Source organism: Triturus cristatus, chromosome 8, assembly GCF_964204655.1.
Source record: "Triturus cristatus chromosome 8, aTriCri1.1, whole genome shotgun sequence".
NCBI lineage: Eukaryota > Metazoa > Chordata > Amphibia > Caudata > Salamandridae > Triturus > Triturus cristatus.
In genome coordinates this window covers 276,079,135-276,092,431 of record NC_140591.1, presented here as the reverse complement: position 1 = coordinate 276,092,431, position 13,297 = coordinate 276,079,135, and the positions used below count along the sequence as shown (strand labels likewise).

At 44.2% G+C, this 13,297-nt stretch overlaps 1 protein-coding gene across 1 annotated transcript in view; it reads right to left on the bottom strand.

Moving 5' to 3' along the window:
- Positions 1-13,297, bottom strand: part of ATM (ATM serine/threonine kinase) — a 1,586,045-nt gene that overhangs the window by 1,487,403 nt on the left and 85,345 nt on the right. The window lies entirely within an intron of this gene.

Sequence of the window (13,297 nt, the reverse complement as noted above, 5' to 3'; positions counted from 1 at the left end):
CACTCCAGCGCGGTCGCGACAGTGAAAGCGCATTTAAAACTAGTATATTTTTGTTTTACGTGAAAGAGAGCACACAGGGAAGAATGTGTTTTTCTTTTGTCACGTATCTGTTTGCATACTTGTGCAAAGAAATGATCACTAAATGGTTCTGTGCTCTTTGGCCAGCGGGTCTGGCACTTTTGAGACTGCAGTGTGATTGGATATGAAGGATGTCGGGCACCTTGTAGGCGTCTGAGCTGGGGGTGTCCCTCGGTGTTATTAGTGTCAGTGATGGTGTCTGAACCCTCGTTCGCGATGAGCTTGTCGCCGCCTCCCGCAGGGCCGTTTTACCCACCCCTTGAGCCCGAGCCTCTCTCCGCCTCCCCAGTGCAGCGGCCTCGGTTCGGCAGGATTAATATTTAAACATTTCAGGATAGACGCTTTACCACTTTTGACATTAAAACGAGTGTGCAGTCAAGGGAGAGATTGTGTCTTATCACCCGCGATCCAAGGCCCAGCAGCAAAACGCGTTATTTAGTCAGCCACGCTCACACTCCATTACAAAGTTTGATGTTTTTTTTAATTTTCACCTCTCCTTTGGCCCTGTTCTTTACGTGGAGCCAGATGGGCTCCTAGGCGCTGCAACAGAATCTCAGAAAGGAGAGCATTCTGACCTTGAGCAGTAAAAAAAAAAAAAAAAGAGAGAACACCGCATCGCCTAGGAAGAGGCAAAAAATGTACACCAGCCAAGATAACGTAAAGGGAACATTTCCTGCTGACAGTACACCACCCCCCGCCCCTTCCATTTAGGAAAAAGGGCTCTTCCGGATGAGGGTGGGGGCTCTGGGGAAGGAGCCGCGTCTGCTGAAAAGGGCACAAGAAGTTGGCAATAGTTGTAATAGATAATAAAAGGGCATGACTGGGACCTGCGGGTGTGCCTGCCGATGACAGCAGAGGAAGAGGGGCTCCCAAGCCGGAGCAGGAATGTTAATATAACGACGTCAGGTCGGACCCGCAGCCCCTATTTGCACAACACAAATTATTGCAAGCCCTCCTATGGCGCAAGGGCACTGAACAGCAGAGTTGCCTGTCTGTGGGAGCTGCGAGCAGATGCGGGCCCTTTGGACACGCAGTCCTGTGCGAAGCCAAAATAATCATAAGGGACCCTGTTAGAACACAACGTCCAATTCAACCGCCTCTAGGCGCTAGTTTCAGATACAATCATAGGATCAGCTTTAAAACGTGGCTTATGAGTGGCCAAAACATGCTGAGCACACTGACAAACGAACAAATAACTGGCAGAAATTAGAGGCTGGCGTATCGGACTGGTCCTTTAGGCGCTTTGTACACGGCATCCTCATTTAAAATGCGCGTCTGAAGAGTCCTAGCGTCACACTTCACTCACGATCTAAAAGGATCCATTTTTTTCCATACAACCACATGTTCCACATGAAATAATGGATGTAATCATATTGAAGCACATGCATTGATTATGTAAAACTTAAATTACTCGCAGTTACAGAGAACAACAAGCGCGGTCCCAAAAGTGAAATGAGGACCGCGCTGCAGCCGGAGCATGGGGATCTCTTGTCTTTATGGGCCATGTGTTTCTAACACATGGCCCCATAAAAATAAGAAACTGCTTTGCGACAGACACAAAACAGGCCACCGAGTCCGGCTCGGAGGCCAAAGGGTGTCCACCAAAAACCCTAATTTCCAATGGCAGGCCACCGTTTACCATAAACGGTGACGCCGGCCAATGGGAATGAGGGGCGGGGCTTCAAGCCCTTTTCTAAAACTACTCATTAACAATAAATCTCGCCGAGCGAGCTACGCATGTGTGCAGCAACGCTAGGCGAGACCTAAAAAGAAGGCTTCCTCCCTTCCTGCTGCAGAACTTCTGCCCAAGATCAAAAGAATGTCATTCAGAGCTCCATCCCGGCTCACAAGATCCACCCTTCAAGTATGATATCAGTCTTCCTCCATTACATAAACTACCTCTGAGAATCAGTGGGAATCCAGATATCTAGCAGTAACTTCCGCTTTGACTCGGAAGTGACTGAATCTCTGTAGAGAAACACTGACTAGACATCTGGTTGAAGATATGTTTATATAAAGATGGTACCTGGCTAGAACTAATAAGCCTAGACCCTTGAAGGACATGACAGACAGCATTAACAGAGAAGTCCCTTTGGTGAGATTGAGTGTAACCGGAACTCGGGCCTGAAGTAGAGTTATCGGGGCTACAGAAGAAGAAAGTGCCCAGACACGTCTCATAGCGTGATGATGATGACTGTGACTTATATTGCGCACAGCTACTCGGCCAGTTACGTCGTTTAATCCTGATTTTAAAAACACAGGTTTAATTTTTTTTATTTTTTTAAAATACTAATGGATTACTGATAGCACGAAGTTCCAGTTAATGCACCAAAATAAGCCAAAGATCTGCCTTCCATTCTAACCTTTCGAATTCTAGGTGTCACTGCCAGTAGTTTATTGGCAGACCCCCAGGTTTCTTGCTGGAACATGAAAATTAAACCTTGCTCTAAAATATTCTGTACCTGATAAATATAATACTCCATGCACTAAAAACTAGAGCCTTGAATCAAATTCTCTTCCTAATTGGAAGTCAGTGCAGAGCATGCAGATGAGACGACATATAAGCTCATAGGCAGTGTCAGGAGGGGACGGGCTACAACGTTTTGGACCCCCTGCAGTTTCTCCAACAGGTACTCTGGCGAGCCCAGATAGAGAGCATTACCATAATCCAGCCGTGACCTGACCAGGGCCTGGATGACTGCTTTTTTTTTGCAGAACAAAAAGGAAACGTAAACCTTTTTCAGCAAGCACAATACACTGAAACAGGTGCCAACCACGGATTTAATTAGAATCTTAAATGACAGGCAATCATCAAATTTAACCCCTAAGTTCTAAACAATGTCTGAAGACTAGGAGGTGGGGCATTTTCGGGCCAGAAACCCTGCCAACTATCTGAAGAGATATTGCCAAAGAAAACAATTGGTCTTTTCCACATTACATTTAAGCTAGTGTATAGCCATCCATTGATAGACAGCCATCGGACAGGTTTTAATCAAACTCCCTGGAAGCTCTTCTCCCTTGCCATATGAGAACAGTAGCCGAGTATCATCAGCGTAATACATGACTTTGGCGCCCAGGGACTCCGGGTACAAACATCACCCCTGTGAGGCAGTGCAGGAGACAAGTCAACAGGCAACATTGATATTCAGAATGTCGCTGAATGTCCCCAGAAGGGCAAGGAAAACAGGCAAAGGATAGCCGCAGATTAGCTTTGAGGTAAAGACTAATGTTGAGATAGATGAGCAACATGGAGGTGTGCACAGGTGGAAGGGGCTAAGATGGCACACTCATGGAAGGGACAGTGGACAGGTAGTTAGGCTAATGTCACTTCCCGCTGTCCTGCACAAAATTCCTCCATAATTAATAATTGCAAGCAGACACAAAGACAAATGTTACACAGGGAGCCTAGGATTCCTTCCATGGTTGAATCTGATAGTGTACCTTAGGTAACCACGATAAATGATTTACTGTTCATCACACAAGCTACAGGTGATAGGTTGGCCACCAAAAAGGAGACATAGGCGGTCTTGCTACAAATGAATGGTGGGGTGAGCAGCTGGCTGAAATACTTTTATTTGATCATAAGATTTGAGGTGCAGCGATTCAGGACCTATACTCAAGGGGTGCTTCTCTATGTGCATGCAATGGAGTGATGGGACACACTCTTAAGAGAAAACATTATTCTGGCTAATCATGGCTAATGTGAATGGTCTGAACGCCCCATGTAAAATATAAAAAATATGGAATTTTTTAAGGTCCCACACCACTGACATTTTTGTTTCTACACGAAAAAGTATATTTTGTCCAGGAAATGTATAGCCTGCAAAAAGACACGTTTAGGATTACAAAGCCTTACATCAGAAACTTTAGAAGTACTCCAAGATGGCAGGAGTAGCCATCCTCTGCATTCATGACTTAAAGGGAATGAGTGCTAAAGGGAAAAGGGGCCTAAAAGAAAGATACAGTCTAATCCAACTTTAACTGCACATTAGTGTTTAAATGTTAATAAATATCTGTACTCAGAATATGGCTTAGGAAAAATGTATGAGGAAGCAAAGGGAGAGATTGAGTGGAGAGAAGATTTCACTCAGGTCTGGGAAACCCCAAGCTGATAGAGATGCCCTACAAATCACATCTTTGAGGACATATCCAAGAGGTTTGAGGGCTCTCTGTGAGAAAAAGGATACTAATAAATGCCTGGTGATTTCTACTCCTATGTCTACAAAATGTCCATAAAAATAGATCACGTCTCTGTTTAAGCTGATGATAGCGAGACTGCAAGACAGAAACATTTCTGATCACATTCATCCGAGGTAGCACAATGAATGGGCTACAAAATGTGAAGGTACATAATGACACATTTAAAGATCACTTACACAAAAGAAAAATGGACATAAGTGATAACACAGGCACTTGCAAAAACACAAGCGGTCTTCAAAGCCACAGCTAAACTGGGAGCTACTGCAAAGACTGCAGGATCAATAGGAAAAGAAATCTTAACAAGCATTGGCATAGCCAATAGGTCCCGCCTTTGGGACCCTAAGTGTTTAGCTATGCAACAGTTGATGTTGCACCAAGGATATTGTGCTGCATAACTGAATACTTATAAGGTCCCAAAAGCGAGACCTATTGGCTATGCCAATGCTTGTTATTGAATTGAAAGCAGTTTTTAAAAACAGATGGGCCTTGCGCGCCGCTCCGTACACATTATAAATAAAGGAAAACAAAGCTGCCCCAAAAGCATGGTGGCGAACGAGAGCACACTGCAGTTGTACCCCGTCCCTCCTCGCAAAGTTATTCAGTGCTCTGTTACGTATACTTTGTAAAAGTAAACAGAAGCCAGGAGCACGTGATAACTAAAAGGACAACAAATTTGGCATAAAAGCATGGCATCAAAGGAGCGCACACTGTAGTTGTAATACCGTCCCTCCTCGGAAAGTTGATACACAGGAGTAGGCAGTGTTCAACAGTGTAGCTTAATATAATGCCACAGCACGTAATAACATGTATTGCCCCTGAACGTGCTTACATACGGGCCCTGGTTGAAGTTTTTTGTTGAATTGAAAGTACTTTTTAACAACAGATGGGCCTTGTGCGCCCATAAAAGTTGCCCTAAAAGCATGGTGGCGAAGGAGCGCACACTGCAGTCTTAACCCCGTCCCTCCTGTTCAGTTGTTCAGTGCTCGTTTAAGTGCGTGTAAAGATTGTGACAATGGCTTTATGTAAGCCTCCTGTAAACAATAACATTACATCCTAGTTTAAAGCTAATTTTAACAATTTTAATCGTAACCCTGTCCCTGTTCGCAAACTTGTCAAGAGCTCTGTTATATATACATTGTAAGAGTAAACAGAAGCCAGGAAAGCGAGGACGGTTAAGTGCGTGAAAACATAGTGACAACAGCTTTATGTGAGCCTCCTGTACACAATAACATGACATCCAAATTCAAACCTAATTCCAACACTTTTGCGTAGTAATCCCCGATTGCGCTAAAATAAATGCATACATACAGAGGAGAAGAGGGTGCAGCAGCACTATGTAAACATCGAACTCCAGGACCCAGACACCACACTTAATTACAACCAAGGCATGCTCTGTTACATATACATTGCAAGAGTAAACGGAAGTCAGGAATGTGAGGCCGGTTAAGTGCGTGTAAACATTGTGACAACGGCTTTATGTAAGCCTCCTGTACATGATAACATTACATCCAAGTTTAAAGCTAATTCCAACAAAAGCATAGCGGCAAAGGACCGCGCACTGCAGTCGTAACACCGTTCCCCCTCACAAAGTTAATACGCAGGAGTAGGCATTGTTCAACAGTAGCTTAATATAATGCCCCAGCACGTGATAACATGTAAGACCCCTGAACGCGAGGACATCACGGCCCTGGTAGAAGTTTTCTGTTGAACTTAAAGCATTTTTTAATAACAGATGTGCCCTGAGCGCCCATAAAAGTGCACACTGCAGATGAAACCCCGTTCCTCCTCGCAAAGTTGGGGTCTGTATGTGTGCGTGCGTGTGCGTGCATGTGTGCATGCATGTGTGTGTGCGCACGTGCGTGTGTAGATAATATTTTACATGTAGATTAGCATCAGTTATCGTATTTAAAAACCCTGAGCCCGAGATCTTACCAGCCTTGAACCTTACAACTGTTATTTCTGTTTTTTGTTTCTTGGCTCTTACGTAGTGCTTTGAATTCGATCTCCTAAAATAACATCAGTCTGATTGAAGCCTGCACATAGGAAATACGCCAGGAGGAGCATGCGTGAGCTGTAACAGGAGAAAGGAACCTGCGCGCACTAACCTCAAGGATGGTGTGTTGTAATTAACATGATTATGTGACATGCAATCACTAAACAGATAGAAATCTGATGCAACGTAACAAGCTACAGGCAATTGCTCTGCTCCTTTACACAATACCTTACTATTTTCCTTGCAGACCTACTCGGAAGTTTTTGAATAGATAACTTGCTACGGAGGGAACTCTCTCTTGTTTCGCTTTCCTTTTCACCAGTATGGTTGGGTCAGTGAGACGTGTATGAACAGATAGATTTCGAATGTGTGTACCTCATTTGGCAGCAAAACCGTATAACAAAGAAAACGAGCGCGGCGCGATCCCGAAAGTGAAAGAGGATCTCTTGTCTTTATGGGGCCATGTGTTTAAACACATGGCCCCATAAAGATAAGAAACCTTTTACGCCAGAAGGAAAGCAGGAGAGCCAGTCCAAGTGGGCCGGCACAAAAAGCCAAAGGGAGGCAACATAGATAGCTCATTTCCAAAGGCTGACCACCGTTTAGCATAAACGGGGACGTCAGCCAATGGAAATGAGGGGCTGGGCTTAAAGCCCTTTTCTAAAAGTCATTATATCTCGCCGAGCGAGCTTCGCAGGTGCGCAGCAATGCTAGCCGAGACCTAAAAATGCTAGAGACTTTAGAAAAGGCCAACAAACAAGATCACACAAAGGCACAAAGTATGCAGACGGAGTAAATAAACGGCCAGTTAAATGTTTTGCACACAAACCATGCCGAATAAGCTCAACTAAAGTTACAAGTCATCATTTGTGACAAAAAGCAACAAAATGAACTTAAGCTTAGCTGGCACTGAGGATACAAAGAGACAAGTCAATCATTGTATAAGATACAAAAATGGGAGTATGGCCCCAAAAGAAAGGCCCAAACAAGAGTTAGTTCTATATTTTTAGCAAAGGATTTAAAACAGGATTTTAGGGACTAGTAAGGAAATAACCAAATACCTAAGCCACATCGATGCTGACTGTCCAAGAGGACTGTCTGTCCAAACCAAAGGAGCCAACTTGAAGAAAGTGCAGAAAGCAATGGAGATAAGTCCTAATACAACACCACTGATTTACAGTACATTCCAGAGGGTCTTTTTGATCTTACTTGGAGGTCTAATATCTGCTTTATTCAGCTCAATTACACATGATTACTGTGTAAAGCAGATGTAACACAAATTCATATACTTGGCATGGATCTTGAGAAAAATGCCTCTTATCGGCCCATTGCCTTATACAATACCGACGCAAAAATCTTTGCAACTGTCCTTCCAAACAGAGTGGACCAATGTCACGAATTACTTCTGTCAAGACGTATGGGATTTTTTACAGAAGCAGATTAGGTGAAATTCACTTTATGTCCTGGATTTGGAATTTAAACCTAACAATTCCTATTTTGCCAACACTGCTTCATCTGTTCCAGTGCCTGGCTTGCACACTTCTAAAACTGAGGTAGTGGTTACGCAATCATTTTTTGTAAACTTTATGTGAACCAGTGGAAGGGTGAAAAGGAATAAATGAATACCCATGGCACCTACAAATAAAGCATGCCTGACATTGTGAAGTACTAGCAGGCATTTCACTGGCAACTCTTAAATGAATAAGCTGTCAGGGAATCCGGAAACAGATGGAACACCTGCAAGAACAACATTTGAAGTACTGAACTAATGCTTAAGAACAATTGTTACTTACCTGTAAACAGGTGGTTCTCCAGTATTGGTGTCTTTCATAGATTCACATGCTTGAATATTCCCCGTCGTCGGAGTGGGAGTCCCACGGTAAATAATATAGCAATATATACAGTGATAATATATATATATATATATATACCTATACATACGTAATCATATAAAAACAGAGATATAAGCATATAATAACCTCAAGAATGTCCCTATATGAAATTTCCATAGAGATACATGGAAAGAGAAAAAAGACATTCGCAGTCTATCTCTGTCATTATGTTAGTCCGAACTCCGGCCAATCAGGCGCCAGCTCCTCTCTAGAACCTTCTCCTCAGAGCTCCTCACCTCAGATTTTCGTAGCACCATAGTGACTCCGAGTGTATGAGGAGAAGAGAGCCTCTGAAGGGAGGAGGGAGGGTCGCATGTGAATCTATGAAAGACACCAATACTGGAGAACCACCTGTTTACAGGTAAGTAACAATTGTTCTTCTCCAGTATTGGGGTGTCTTTCATAGATTCACATGCTTGAATATAGAATAGCTAGCAGTAACAATATCATTGTTTCCATGATCACACAGCTTCGAAATTGTAATGACAATCAATCTTCTTATGCATATGACAGTACTGAATAACTGTAACAGTATAAATGCATCATTATGTCAATTATAAATGGAAACAATATGGAGGAGGGAAGGAAGAGGCTCATCTTATTTAAAAAGATTGCGAAGCACTGCCTGCCCAACTGCAGCATCCTCCTCGTTTAAAGTTGTCAAGCAATAGTGTCTTGTAAACGTGTGTCTGCTCGACCACGTAGCTGCTCTGCAGCTCTGATGCAAAGGCACTCCAGCAAATAAAGCAGTTGAGGAAGACATTGCTCTGGTGGAGTGAGCCCTCACTGGTGACTGCAATGGCTTGTTTGCCTTTTGATGGCAGAAGACGATGGCAGCTGAAAACTTAACGTGCAATAGTTGGTTTCGTCACTGGACGACCCTTGTGAAAGCGTCCATAAGCTATGAATAGTTGATCAGTTCTTCGTAAAGCAGCCCTTCTGCTGATGTAGAATGTTAAACATCGTTTCACATCCAGGGAATGTAATCTCTGCTCCGCAGGAGTTTGCGGATAGCAAAGAAAGTTCTTAAAATCACTGGTTCGTTAATATGACAGTCTGAAGGCACCTTCAGCAAGAAAATTGGATTTGTACGCAATACTACAGAATCTGTTTTGAACTGTAGGAAAAAAGGTGGATTTATAGTAAATGCATGAATGTCACGGACGCGACGTGAAGACGTTAGCGCCCGAAGAAAAGCCACCTTCCATGTTAGATACTACAACTCGACCTTGTGAATCGGTTCGTACGGTGGTCTCATTAGTTGAACCAATACGAGGTTCAGATGCCACAATGGAGGAGGGCGTCTAACAGGAGGAAATTTGCAAAATAACCCCTAGACGAATTGATGGATAATCCTTGAAGAACAAAGGGAAGTTGAACCATCCTGACGGAAACGGAAAATTGCCGCCAGAAAAAACCCCTAAAGGTTGCATGAGAGAACCCGGAGTTAGCTAAATGCAAGAAGAACGGTAACAATTGTTCTGGTGTGGAGTGAAAACGGGTGCACCCCATTAGATGCACACCAGTGGAGAACCCTTTTCCACTTTAATTTGTACGTTTTCACCGTAGAAGGAGCCCTCGCCTGAGCTAAAAATGTCTGTACAGTCCTGTGGAATATCTAAATGGGCAAATTCACAGTGCTCAGGTTCCAAGCTGATAAGCTCAGTGAGGAGGGATTCGGATGACAAATTTTCCCCTTGTCCATCGTGAGTAGATCTGCACGAGGTTCGCATTGAGACAGTAGGAGTAGTTCTGAGAACCATGCCTGCCAAGGCCAACGGGGGGCTATAGAAGTAGATGGCAAGGTTGCCTCCGCATCTTCCACAGAAACTCGAGGTACGAGTGGGATTGGGGGAAGAAAAAACATAGTCAAACAGATCGTACCAGTCCATCAAAAAGGCATTGCCCAGAGATCTTTTGTGGGGATGCCAGCTTGCGTAATCTCGGCATTTCCGGTTCTCTAGTGTGGCAAAGAGATCCAGCTGTGGGCGACCCCATCGTTGAAATATCCTCTCTAGAGTTGGTTGATGCAACTCCCATTCGTGGGTCGATGAGGAGGGCCTGGTCAGGGAATCCGCCAGGATATTGGATACCCCCGGTTGATTAACTGCTGCATATCGTGATGCGATGGTTGACAGACCAATCCCAAATTGACTGAGCTAGTCGAGACAGTTTCGGAGATTTTATTCTGCCCTGCTTGTTTATATAGTGCATGCAGGTTGTATAGTCTGTCTGTATCAGGACTGATTCTCCTTGGATTAAAGGATGAAAAGCTTTGAGAGCCAGCAATATATAGCCATGAGATCCAACCTGTTGACGTGCCAGGTTTTTTGACATATTGACCATTTTCCCTTTATTGATAAATCCTCCAAATGAGCACCCCATCCTTCCAGAGAGGCGTCTGTTATTGTCATGTCTGGTACCATTGTCAGAAAAGAAATGCCTTCCGTTAGATTTAACGGTTGCTTCCACCACCTTTGCGCCAACTTCATCCGATCTGTGACGTTTACAACATCGTTTAAAGAACCTGTAAGCTGGCGTTCTTGGACATCCAGTACTCCTTGGATGGGGCGTGTCTGTAATCTGTAATGAGGGATCAATGCAATGCATGATGACGCCATTTTCAGAAAAAGGACTTCAATATTCTTACAGAAACGGGTCTTTTTGATCTGATAAGGGTTACCAGTCGGAGAATTTTTTTTTTTTTTTTTTTTTGAAGACGGTCTTGGGAGAGAAGTGCCCTTGCTGACACTGTCTAAAGTTGCTCCCAGAAAAACCGTGCGATAAGAAGGCTGTAGATGGGACTTTGTGGTATTTATGGAGAGCCCTAAGGCGCTAAAACACCTCCTGTCAAAGATGTGTGTGTTGTAGAAGTTGAACTTTCGATTGTGATTTTAGGAGATAGTCGTCCAGAAATGGAAAAATCTGAACACCCTGGAACGTAGGACGCCAGCACCGGGGCTAGCACCCTTGTAAACACTCGAGGGGCCGAGCGTAGTCCGAATGGTAAACTTTGAACTGGAAAAACCCCTCGACCCACTCGAAAACGAAGACATTTCCGATGTTGTCGTAGTATGGAGATATGTAAATATGCATCTTGGAGGTCGATTGTTTCCATGAAATCTCCTTGTGAAAATAATCGCAAGATCTCTACATGCGTTCGCCTACGAAAAGAATGTTTCTTTAGATACCTGCTGAGAGCCCCAGATCTAGAATGGGCTTCCATTCCCCCTTCCTTTTAGTGATAAGGAAGAATCGGGAATAAATCCTTTCCCTCTTTTGAGATCTTGGTACTACTCCTATGGCTCCCTTGTGTTATAGAAATTGAACTTGTTGTAACAGTTCTTCGATATGAGCCTGTGGCAGTCCGGTAGGTGGTGTGGGTGGAGGGAATTCGATGAACTTCAAAGTGTGACCTCTTTCTATAATTTCCAAAACCCAACGGTTCCTTGTATGGAGGACCATTGAAAATAGTACCGATAGATTCGATCTCCAATTTTCTGGGACTGATGGAAGTCATGTCTCTTAGGAGTGTAACCCTTGTAAGAGGATTTTCCTCTGTAAGCCTTGGAAGACTGCTGTCGAGAAGTTTGCTGTTGGTTAGAGGAATATCGGTTTGAACCCTGGTTATAAGGTCGATATTGATTGATTCCTCTTCGAAAATTAGAGGAGGTGCCGCGTCCGCGTGCACCCCGAAAGGGTTGTTTTCAAAATTGCTATGTGCCCAGAGAGCGAGCAGTATTTGTATCTTTCTTTATCGACTGGAGAGCTTCATCCACCTGATCTCCGAATAAACCTCTTCTTCGTCATATGCCATGGTCTTTGACGGTTCCGGCAGTTGCTCAACTAGTGTTGACATATCCGCCCATACTTGACGGTCCTAACGACCCAGGATGCCAAAGCATTAGCTGCTCTCACCATGGTGGAAGCCATCGAAGAGATTTTTCACCCTATGGCATCCAAACGACATCCACCACGATCAGGTGGTGCAGTGATCGTAGATGCAGGGTTTCTAGCCCGGCGTTGCGCTGCCTGTGTGACTACAGAATCTGGCTTCGCTTGACCAGTGAGGCACGCTGGTGCTCCTAATGGTGATTTGTACCTTTTTCTCCAATCTAGGCACCCGTGCTGGAAGACTATGAGGCCTCCATAATCTTTTTGCCTTCCTCCCCAATAAATACGATTATAGGGATTGTATGTGTTTGTTTAACAGGCTGATCTTTGAAATCGTACAGGAAATAATCCTTCGTTAATTTGGACGTTAGTGCTGTCCTATCCCTTAACTGGTGGAACTTGCATATCAACAGGTGGTGAGTCACCAGGTAGCACCGGAGAGGGAGATGGTGTTTGGGCATGATAGTTATCCCACTCCGCCATACCATCATCATCATCATCAGCATCGCCACCATCATCGAGAATCTCACCATCCTCCCTGTCCTGAGGAATTTCTTCTTCTTCTTCAATATCATGAGGAGGTACTGTCCGAGTTGAAGAATGTTTCAGCGGTACTGTAGGTATTACCACAGAAAGTATTGGAGCCGGTACCGGTTCCGATATAGTTGTTGGCACCACTGGAGTAAGCGGAAACACAGACACTTGTGGTGATAAAGGAAAAACCGCCGATTATAGTTGTCCCAACTGATTCAGCTAAACTTTCTTCTGAATCTTGATCTGAGTCAGTGGTAAAACAATGGTGAAGGAAGGCGGGAATACTCCACCGATATAACCTCACCCGACATATCTTGTCAAGTACTCGGTGGTAATGGTAATAAAGGAACAGCAGCAAAGGACGAAGTAGTCGCTGTATATGTCGAAGAGATTTGGATTTTTAATGACCTCTGTGCAGAAGTCGTCTCTTTTTTTTTTTTTTTTTTAAACCCTTATTTTCACCGATGAGACTGCAGTCGACGGGCTCTGAGGCATAGAAGGCTATTGAAGAGATCTTCGTAGACGGAATCGTCGACGGAACCACCATCGAAAGATTCATCGTCGACGGAACCACCGTAGACGGAATCATCGTCGACGGAATCATCGTCGACGGAATCATCGTCGACGGAGCCACCGTCGACGGAGCCACCGTCGACGGAGCCATCGTCGACGGAGCCATCGTCGACGGAGCCATCGTCGACGGAGC